Genomic DNA, 11,451 nt, shown 5'->3' on the forward strand with positions numbered 1-11,451 from the left:
GGGGGAATGGGCGGATACGTGGCAGATGCACTATAATGTGGATAAATGCGAGGTTATCCACTTTGGGGGTAAAAACAGGTGGGTAGATTATTATCTAAATGGCAATAGATTGGGAGATGGGGAAGTGCAGAGGGACCTGGGTGTTCTTGTGCACCAGTCACTGAAGGAGAGTATGCAGGTGCAACAGGCGATTAAGAAGGCAAATGGTATGTTGGCCTTCATATCAAGGGGGTTCGAGTATAGGAATAGGGATACCTTACTACAGCTGTACAAGGTGCTGGTGAGACCGCATCTGGAGTATTGTGTACAGTTTTGGTCGCCCCATCTGCGGAAGGATGTTCTTGCCATGGAAAGAGTGCAACGGCGATTCACCAGGCTGATACCTGGAATGGTGGGAATGACCTACGAAGAGAGATTAAATAGTTTGGGCTTGTACTCACTGGAGTTTAGAAGATTGAGAGGGGATCTCATCGAAACATATAAAATTATGGCAGGTCTGGACAGGCTGAATTCAGAGAGAATGTTTCCAATGGCCGGGGAGCACAGAACCAGGGGCCACAGTCTAAAAATAGCGGGCAAATCATTTAAAACAGAGATGAGGAAGAATTTCTTCACTCAAAGAGTGGTGAGCCTGTGGAATTCCCTGCCACAGAGGGCTGTGAAGGCTAATTCAATAAATATTTTCGAGAGAATTGGATATATTTCTGAAGGCTAAGGGGATTAAGGGTTACGGAGAAAAGGCGGGGACGGGGTACTGAACTGGTAAGATCAGCTATGATCTCATTGAATGGCGGAGCGGGCTCGAAGGGCCGAATGGCCTACTCCTGTTCCTATCTCTATGTTTCTATGTTTCTATACTGCCATCGATGTATCACCTGTGCGCAGTATAACCCCGGGCGACCCATAAAGGTCAAAATGGGACATCAACCAAGGCCACGAGGGCCCTGGGAGCATATACAAATAGACTTCACAGATCCCCTTCCACCGTCACACGGCAAAACATACTGCCTCGTGGTCATAGACCAATTCACCCGCTGGGTAGAGGCTTTCCCCACGTGAAATTGCACCGCTTTGATGGTTGCCAGAGTCTTAGCTGAAGAAGTAATCCCCAGGTGGGGAATACCAATTCAAATGGACTCTGATCAAGGTACCCACTTTACCGGGAGTGTCATAAAAATGGTATGCCAATTAATGGGAATTAAACAAAAATTCCACATCCCATACCACCCTCAAAGTTCGGGCATGGTGGAACGAATGAACCGAACCCTTAAAAATGCATTGGCAAAGGCAATGCAGACGTCGGGGAAAACCTGGACTGAAGTATTGCCCATTATCCTAATGAAGCTGCGAGCCACTGAAAACCGAACGACAGGCTTGACCCCTTATGAATTGATGACAGGAAGGGCGATGCAATTGCCAGAAGGCATCATAACAGGTGGGGCCGATGTAGGCCCTTTAAAAGATAGACTAAAACGATACGTTCTGGAACTTAGCACTCAATTAAAGGAGATGCGAAAGAATGTCCGTGATAATCAGGAGGACAAGGATTGGGCACAAGAGCTCACAATGACGGCTTATGTTCCCTCAGCGGGTAGTAAAGTCATGGTGAAAACTTTGCCCAGCAAACCAGGGTTCGCCCCAAAATGGAGTGGGCCATATGAAATCATAATCAGTGGGGATACCTGTGCCTGTCTAGACATAAGGGGTAAAGGAGTATGGAAGCATTGGACACAATTGAAAGTATATAAAGACCACTGACTGGCTACTTTCTGAATCTGTTTTACAGGTGATCTGCATACCCTTTGTCATAAAATTCCTGTAAAGACTGGACTGTAGTGATATATTAATCATGTTTAGAGTATTATGGGTAATGGTGTTATTTCATATTGTCACGGGAAGCGCGGTACCCCATTTACGTAAAGAGAGAGGATTGCATGTAAATACCTTTCTGTATATGTCATATGTCTATGCGGAAAAAATGGGCCAAAGCTCCTGCTGGGTGTGCGCCCATGTGCCCACCCATACGGGGGCAGGAATCCCATTAAGGCCTATCCCCTTTAAGGTAGAGGAGATGGTAGGGTGGTTATTATACTCTAATACCACCTGGAATAAGGAGGATACCATACAAACCCAAACTAGCTTGAATCCAGATCAGCTGGAACATGAGTGGAAACAGGCAGGGTATAACCCCACGAACTTTAAAGGATGGTTTCATCCCCAGTACGATAATCGAAGGTATCCAGAAGAGCTATTAGTCAGCACAGGGGGAAAACTAAACAATGCAGAGGGGGAAGTCTGCTTGGTAAACTATGATGAGACAGGGTTAGTGGTTGGATGGAGTAAGTGCAAGTATAATTACACTTTAACCAAAACCAGTACTAAACCACCAGGTGCCCTAGAATGGCCCTACGTGGGAATGTTTAATTTATCCGAAGTGCTAAACCGGACTAGCAATCTACCCTGGAGGGGAATACCTGGGATCATGTACCAACTTTGGAACAAATTTGAGGCCTATAATAATACCTATTTCATTTGCGGATATAAGGCGTATCCATGGCTTCCACGAACCTGGACTGGGTCATGCTATATAGGATATGTAGTACCATACATCCATTATTTATCCTCCCTAACCCACCACTACGGGTACCAGTCATTATGGCAACCAGCCAAGCGTGTTAAGAGAGCTATTACGGAAACCGAAAGATTCTGGGCTATAGCATTCCCCTGGTACGGAACAGGAAAAATAGCAAGGGAATCCATAAACATGGCAGCAGTGCTCAAACAAATAGCCGACGATACGGCTGAGTCCCTGAGAGAAATGAGTGCCGAAATGGTGGCGATCCGGACCACCGCCTTACAGAATAGGATAGCCCTAGATTATCTGTTGGCGGCGCAAGGAGGCACCTGTGCCCTGAGCGGGACAGACTGCTGTACATATGTCACAGATAGCTCCGAGAATATCACGAGCCTAGCAAATCATATCCAAGAAGAAATAAAGAAGCTCCATCAACCCACAAGCACAGGGTGGCTTGATTGGTTGCTAGGGAAAACCGGGTCGGGAGCGTGGATGATGCAAGGGATAATAATAATAGTTGTAATTTGTATGTTGATGTGTTGTGTGCTGAGCCTTATAAAGTTGTGTTGCCAAACTGCTATGAAAACCGTGATGCCGATCGCCTCTATCGTGGAGGAACACACCAACCTGCTACCAAGGGACGAAGAACACTAATACGACACTGTCGAAGGAACAACCGAACCCCCGGACATAAGCCAGTGGCTGTAAGCACCGACGAAAGGGGGACCGAGGATGGTCATCTGGGAGCAAATGAATCGTGCTCCAAGACCAAGAGGAGGGATCGTTAGAATAAAATTTTGCTGGACAAGATTTTGCTGGAAAAGACACAAACAACAAATTCGCTGACTGGGATTAATTGAATCACTGCACAGTGAGACATGCCACGCTTATGCATGGCTGGAACAAAGTTCGTCTCGTGTCCTGACTGGGACTAATTGGATCACTGAGGACTAACAAGGTTCACTGGTATCCTATCATCGAACTAATCACTTGTATCCTATTATCGTACTAATCACATTCCACCAGGGAACAAGACGGAACGAAGACCTGAAGAGGCAGAATTGGCAACACAAGTGTGTAAACTCCTGACTGGAGGAAAATAATGATATGCGCTAATAAATGAATTGATTGGATGAATGTAAATGATCTAAAACCAACTTCTTGGAATTGTATATAAGCTCGGCACGTACTACAATCGGGGAGAAGGTGCTCTCGCAGACCGCGTGGTTGCAGACGCTTCTCCCAGAGCTCTGTCATTTAATAAAGTTGTCTCTCTTACTCAAAGTCTAGTTTCCGAGGAATCATTTTTCCGACAACAGGGGTATATCAGAGTGTTACAGTGAGGGGTGTGGGGTATATCGGAGTGCTACAGTGAGGGGTGTGGGGTATATCAGAGTGTTACAGTGAGGAGTGTGGGGTATATCAGTGTTACAGTGAGGAGTGTGGTGTATATCAGAGTGTTACAGTGAGGAGTGTGGGGTATATCAGAGTGTTACAGTGAGGAGTGTGGGGTATATCAGTGTAGTGTATGTAACCTGTACTACCTTAAGAGGATACCTTAAGGCGATGGACTACTTTTTGATGGCTCCTATACATTGTAGTACCGGTGGTGACCACACCGGTATATAAACCCTGCGGAGCAAAGTGTACCTCAGTTCCGCCCTGACCCTCAATCACTAAAGACCTGTTTACTTACTTCTGTAGTCTGTGTCCTGTTATTCAGTATAACTGCATTTGTAAACACAGACTCAACAATCAGAGTGTTACAGTGAGGAGTGTGGGGTATATCAGACTGTTACAGTGAGGGGTGTGGTGTATATCCGAGGGTGTTACAACGAGGGGTGTGTGTTATATCAGCGTGTTACATTCAGTGGTGTGGGGTATGTCAGAGTGTTACAGTGACGGGTGTGGGGTATATCAGTATGTTACAGTGAGAGGTTTATGGTATTTATGAGAGTGGGTTGTATCTGTGTGTTTCAGTGAGGGGTGCTGGATATAGTGTTGTGAGGTATACCAGAATGTTAGTGAGGGTTATGGGTTATATCAGTGTTTTAAAGTGAACAGAGTTGGTTATATCAGAGTGTAAAATTGAGGGGTGCAGCGTGCATCGGAGTGTTAAGTGAGGTCAGTTGGGTTTATCAGTCTGTTACAGGGAGAGGTTTGGGATGTGTAAGTGAGGAGTAAAGTGAGAGGTAAATCAGAGTGTTAAAGTGAAAGGTTGGGGTATTTCAAAGTGTTACAGTGAGGTGAGTGGAGCATTACTCTCGATCTAACACATGTGGAGCTGCCTGTTCCAATGAAAGCTCAACGACCTGATAAGTTAACTCTGAACACAGCAGTCATCATGGGTGACTTTAATCTACATATATACTGGGCTAACCAAATTAGTAATAATACTGTGGAGGAGGAATTCCTGGAGTGTATACGGGATGGTTTCCTGCACCAATTTGTCGAGGAACCAACTAGAGATCGGGCCATCTTAGACTGGGTATTATGTAATGAGAAAGGATTAATTAGCAGTCTTGTTGTACGAGGCCCCTTGGGTCGGAGCGAGCATAATTTGATAGAATTCTTCATTAGGATGGAGAGTGAAGTAGTTGACTCAGAGACTAGGGTCCTGAATTTAAACAAAGGAAACTACAATAGTACGAGGCGCGAGTTGGATAGGATTGATTGCGGAATGTCACTCAAAGGGTTGACGGTGGATAGACAATGGCAAAAATTCAAAGAACGTATGGATGAGCTACAGAATTTGTTCATCCCAGTTTGGCGTAAAAATAAAACAAAAAGGTGACTCAACAGTTGCTAAAAAGGGAAATTGGGGATAGCATAAGATCCAAGGAGAGGACATATTAATTGCCCAGAAGAAGCAGTAAACCTGAGGATTGGGAGCAGTTTAGGATTCAACAAAGGAGGACAAAGGGATTAATTAAGAGGGGTAAAATAGAGTATGAGAGTAAGCTTTCAGGGAACATAAAAACTGACTTTAAATGCATTTGTAGATATGTGAAGAGAAAAAGATTGGTGAAGTCAAGCATAGGTCCCTTGCAGTCAGAATCAGGGGAATTTATAATGGGGAACAAAGAAATGGCAGACCAACTAAATACATATTTTAGTTCTGTCTTCTCCAAGAAGGACACAAAAAACCTCCCGGAGATGTCAGGGAACATAGGGTCTGATGAAAGGGTGGAACTGAATGAAATCAGTATTTTTAGGGAAATGATGTTAGGGAAATTGACGGGATTGAAGGCCGATAAATCCCCAGGGCCTGATAAGCTACATCCTAGGGTACTTAAGGAAGTGGCCCTAGAAATAGTAGATGAATTGCTGGTCATCTTGCAACATTCGATATACACTGGAAGAGTATCCATGCATTGGAGGGTAGCTAATGTTACCCCACTGTTCAAAAAAGGTGGTAGAGAGAAAACGGGGAATTATAGACCGGTAAGCCTGGCATCGGTAATGGGGAAAATGCTAGAGTCCATTATAAAAGATGCAATAGCAGAGCACTTGGAAAACAGTGACAGGATCGGACAAAGTCAACATGGATTTACAAAAGGTAATTTGTGCTTGAATAATTTACTGGAATTTTTTAAGGATGTAACTGGTAGAATAGATAAGGGAGAACCATTGGATGTGGTGTATTTGGATTTTCAAAAGGCTTTCGATAAGGTCCCGCATAAGAGATTAGCGTATAAAGTTAAGGCACATGGGATTGGGGGCAAGGTATTGACTTGGATAGAGAACTGGTTGGCAGACAGGAAGCAAAGAGTTGGAATAAACGGGTCTTTTTCCGAGTGGCAGGCAGTGACTAGTGGGGTACCGCAGGGATCGGTCCTTGGACCACCAGCTGTTCACAATATATTTTAATGATCTAGACGAGGGAACTAGATGTAATATCTCCAAGTTTGCAGATGACACAAAGCTGGGTGGGCGTGTGTGCTGTGAGGAGGATGCAGAGAAATGCCAGAATGATTTGGACAGGTTGGGTGATTGGGCAGAAGCGTGGCAGATGCAATATAATGTGGATAAATGCGAGGTTATCCACTTTGGTGTCAAAAACAGGAAGGCAGATTATTATCTGAATGGCAATAGATTGGGAAAAGGGGAAGTGAAACGAGACCTGGGTGTTCTTGTGCCCCAGTCGCTGAAAGTAAGCATGCAGGTGCAGCAGGCGGTTAAGAAGACAAAGTTTATGCTTGTATTCATAGCGAGAGGTTTTGAGTACCGGAACAAGGATGTCTTGCTGCAGTTGTACTGGGCCTTGGTGAGATCACATCTTGAGTATTGTGTGCAGTTTTGGTCGCCTTATCTGAGGAAGGATGTTCTTGCCATGGAGGGAGTACAGCGAAGATTCGCCAGGTTGATAGCTGGGATGGCAGGAATGACGAGGAGAGATTGGGTCGATTGGGCATATAAATCGCTGGAGTTTAGAAGAATGAGAGGGTATCTCATTGAAACTTATAATATTCTAACAAGACCAGACAGACTAGATGCAGGAAGGATGTTCCCGATGATTGGGGTGTCCAGAACCAGGGGTCACAGTATAAGGATAAGGGGTAAGCCATTTAGGACAGAGATGAGGAGTAATTTCTTCACCCAGAGAGTGGTGAACCTGTGGAATTCTCTACCACAGAAGGCAGTGGAGGCCAATTCATTAAATATATTCAAGCAGGAGTTGGATATATCTCTTAAGGCTAAAGGGATCAAGGGATATGGAGAGAAAGCAGGGACAGGGTACTGAATTTGAATGATCAGCTATGATCTCATTGAATGGCGGAGCAGGCTCGAGGGGCCGAATAGCCTACTCCTGCTCCTATTTCTTATGATCTTATATTCTTAAAGCTCCCTGAATACTGTCCCATCAAACACATAAATGCAGATCTATTCATACAGTGTATAAACAGATATATCCCTGAGTGTATAAATATACATTCGTATAATTTGTATATACTCTTTTCTTAGGTTTACTGGTTGTCCCTCTGTTTATGGCAAGCTGTAACATAGGGTGCCGCTAAGGTTACACAGTTTCTCTGTTCCCCTAGTAGGTATGGGAGTTTTTGGTCGTCATTCAAATTTCTGAATTCAGGGCATATTTGTGTGAAGTTTTGGTAGAAATTCTCCCTGATGTCCTGATATTTTCCACAAGCTGTGAGGAAGTGCATCTCTGTCTCCACCACTCCCTGACTGCAGTGAGAGCATATCCTGTCCTCTCTTGGCAGCCGGGTCTGTCTGTGTCTGCCTTTTTCGATCGCCAGGCTATGTTCACTAAGTCTGTACCTTGTCAAGGTTTTTCTCAGTTTGCTATCCTTTACCATGTTCAGGTATTCAGCCATGTTGTATTGTCTGTTTAGTGCCAAGTAGCAATTGAGTTTGTTTTGGGTTTTTGTTGTTTCTGCCCAATATGACAGGTATTTTTCCTTTTGCTTAGTGACAATTGTGTTGGGTCGAATTCTCTGTGCTACGATGTCACTGTCCTGGGGCTGGTTATTGTTAGTAGTGTTAGTGGTTGCTTCACTGAGTCCCAGGACTAGTTGACTGAGGGTATTCTTCTTTATGGTCCTCTCTTGGCATTTCAAGGCTTCGTAATGATAGCAGTGGGTGTATTGATTTCTTTGTGGGTTCAATGATGAGACATTTATGAAAGAGAATGAGTTTTAATCTAAAGTCTGTTCAACTCTTTAATACAGCTTTTCAGGAGACACCCTGCTAGTGATGCATCTTAAATGAAACCGAAACCAAAAATAACTGCCTTGCTTCTCTCGGTCACATGCCCTCTGCTGGTCAGGCACAAGCAATCAATACATGCAATCATGATATTAAGGCATCATAATCGAACAGGCAAATACCATCTCTATTTGCTGATATCATTACAGTGGGGGTTGCTCATTTTTAGGTGTTTCCAAAATTTGGTGGCTGTTTTTTGTATAGTAATTATTAATAGATATTGGCCTAGTTACACACCTTTCTCTCTCGCTCCTAGTCTCTCTCTATCACAGCACAGAGTTACACACCTTTCTCGCTCCTAGTCTCTCCCTATCACAGCACAGAGTTACACACCTTTCTCTCTCGCTCCTAGTCTCTCTATCACAGCACAGAGTTACACACCTTTCTCTCTCGCTCCTAGTCTCTCTCTATCACAGCACAGAGTTACACACCTTTCTCTCTCGCTCCTAGTCTCTCTCTATCACAGCACAGAGTTACACACCTTTCTCTCTCGCTCCTAGTCTCTCTCTATCACAGCAGAGTTACACACCTTTCTCTCTCGCTCCTAGTCTCTCTCTATCGCAGCACAGAGTTACACACCTTTCTCTCTCGCTCCTAGTCTCTCTCTATCACAGCACAGAGTTATACACCTTTCTCTCTCGCTCCTAGTCTCTCTCTATCACAGCACAGAGTTATACACCTTTCTCTCTCGCTCCTAGTCTCTCTCTATCACAGCACAGAGTTACACACCTTTCTCTCTCGCTCCTAGTCTCTCTCTATCACAGCACAGAGTTACACACCTTTCTCTCTCGCTCCTAGTCTCTCTCTATCACAGCACAGAGTTATACACCTTTCTCTCGCGCTCCTGGTCTCTCTCTATCACAGCAGAGTTACACACCTTTCTCTCTCGCTCCTAGGCTCTCTCTATCACAGCACAGAGTTACACACCTTTCTCGCTCCTAGTCTCTCTCTCTCACAGCACAGAATTACACACCTTTCTCTCTCGCTCCTAGTCTCTCTCTATCACAGCACAGAGTTACACACCTTTCTCTCTCGCTCCTAGTCTCTCTCTATCACAGCACAGAGTTATACACCTTTCTCTCGCGCTCCTGGTCTCTCTCTATCACAGCAGAGTTACACACCTTTCTCTCTCGCTCCTAGGCTCTCTCTATCACAGCACAGAGTTACACACCTTTCTCGCTCCTAGTCTCTCTCTCTCACAGCACAGAATTACACACCTTTCTCTCTCGCTCCTACTCTCTCTATCACTGCACAGAGTTACACACCTTTCTCTCTCGCTCCAAGTATCTCTCTCTCACAGCACAGAGTTACACACCTTTCTCTCTCGCTCCTAGTCTGTCTCTATCACAGCACAGAGTTACACACTGTGATGAAATATGCCATTCATCAGGCACTCTGTATTCTCTGTGTTTTATTGTGCCTGTGACTGTGGCAAGCAGGGGAGTTTAGTTTCAGTTTCAGTTTCATTTCCTTACCTGTATTGTATTGTGTGTAGGGCTCCCCCATACCTGGCCCCTACTTAAGCAGGCCCCAGCGTGTCTCACAGGCAGTACAGCAGATCTCTGGATGAGAGACACTTCTCCACTGTGTATTACTTTCTGAGTTAATAAACGCCTTGCTTTGCTCCGTTAACGTTGAGCCTCGGATTCATTGAGGCACATCAATTTTATTAACTCAATTTTCAACGCAATGGATCAACTCTTGAAACCCGAACGTTTGGATTTGGACCCGCATGCTTCGGACGCATCGGCACGATTCAGACACTGGTTTAAGTGTATGGAATACTTCCTGGACAATTCCGCAGCCAGCACAGATGCTACGGACGCTGAAATTATGAAACTCGGAATCCTGCGGAATTGTGTAAGCCAGCGGGTTTACACCCTCATCCAAGACGCCGACACGTACCCGGCCGCCTGCGACATCCTAAATGCACATTACCAGCAGCCTACGAACGAGGTGTACGCTAGGCATCTGCTCGCTACTCGCACACAGCGACCTGGGGAATCGCTGGAGGAGTTCCTAGTCACCCTGAAAACGCTTGGCAAAGACTGCAAGTGCCAAGATGTAAAAGCTGCAGTGTACACTGACGAGCTTGTTCGTGATGCCTTTATCACAGGCCTCAGCTCCACTTACATCCGGCAGAGACTACTGGAAAAAACAGGATTGGACCTGAAACAGGCTGTGGACACAGCGCGATCCCTGGATGTGGCCCAGAGAAACTCGGACGCCCACTCCTCAGCCCGCGCTGCCCACGCGTGCACCAAGGGCACCGCCATCTTGGAAGGCATCTTCCCCGCCCGGCAGCCCGACACCCCGCTCTCCCCCCAGAAGCCCTACGACAGCCGCGACGCGTCGGGGCCCCAACTGCTACTTCTGCGGGCAGCCGAAGCACACCAGAAACCTGTGCCCGGCAAAAGGCACCACCTGCTTTAAGTGCAGTAAGAAGGGACACTTCGGGAAGGTGTGCAGAGGGAACCCCGCTGGAAAACCCGCCACGGCCGCGTGTGCGCCGTGGGAGCGGCCATCTTGGACGCCATCTTGCCCGACCTCGTGGGGTCCGCCATCTTGTGAGCAGACAGCGTGGACGCCATCTTGTCTCGATCAGGGCCCTACAGCGGCATCGGTCACAGTGGACCAGACCAGACCGCACACGCTATCCAAATCAATGGTGGACATCGAGGTAAACGGGTGCGGGGTTAAATGCTTAATTGACAGTGGAAGCACGGAGAGTTTTATCCACCCTGAACTAGCACAACAACTCTCTCTAACGGTGGTCCCTGCTCGGGGCACCATCTCTATGGCTGATAAAACCCAGACATCGACCATTATGGGTTACTGCGCGGTACAATTATCCGTTAACGGAACTGTATACGATAATTTTAAATTACTAATCATGAAGAGTCTATGTGCGAGCGTGATCTTGGGCCTGGATTTCCAGTGCCACCACCAAAGCATCACGCTGAATTACGGTGGGTCCCAGCCGCCCCTCACAGTGTGCGGTCTGGCTACGCTGAAGGTAAAGCCGCCCTCGCTATTCGCGAACCTTACTCCCAACTGCCGGCCAATAGCGACCAAAAGCAGGAGGTACAGCTGGGAGGACAGGCGGTTTATCGTGACCGAGGTGGACAGGCTGCTGAGGGAGTGCGTTA

This window comes from Somniosus microcephalus, unplaced genomic scaffold (genome assembly GCF_052327205.1).
Source record: "Somniosus microcephalus isolate GS21.2 unplaced genomic scaffold, FLI_Smic_1.0 scaffold234, whole genome shotgun sequence".
Taxonomy (NCBI): Eukaryota; Metazoa; Chordata; class Chondrichthyes; order Squaliformes; family Somniosidae; genus Somniosus; species Somniosus microcephalus.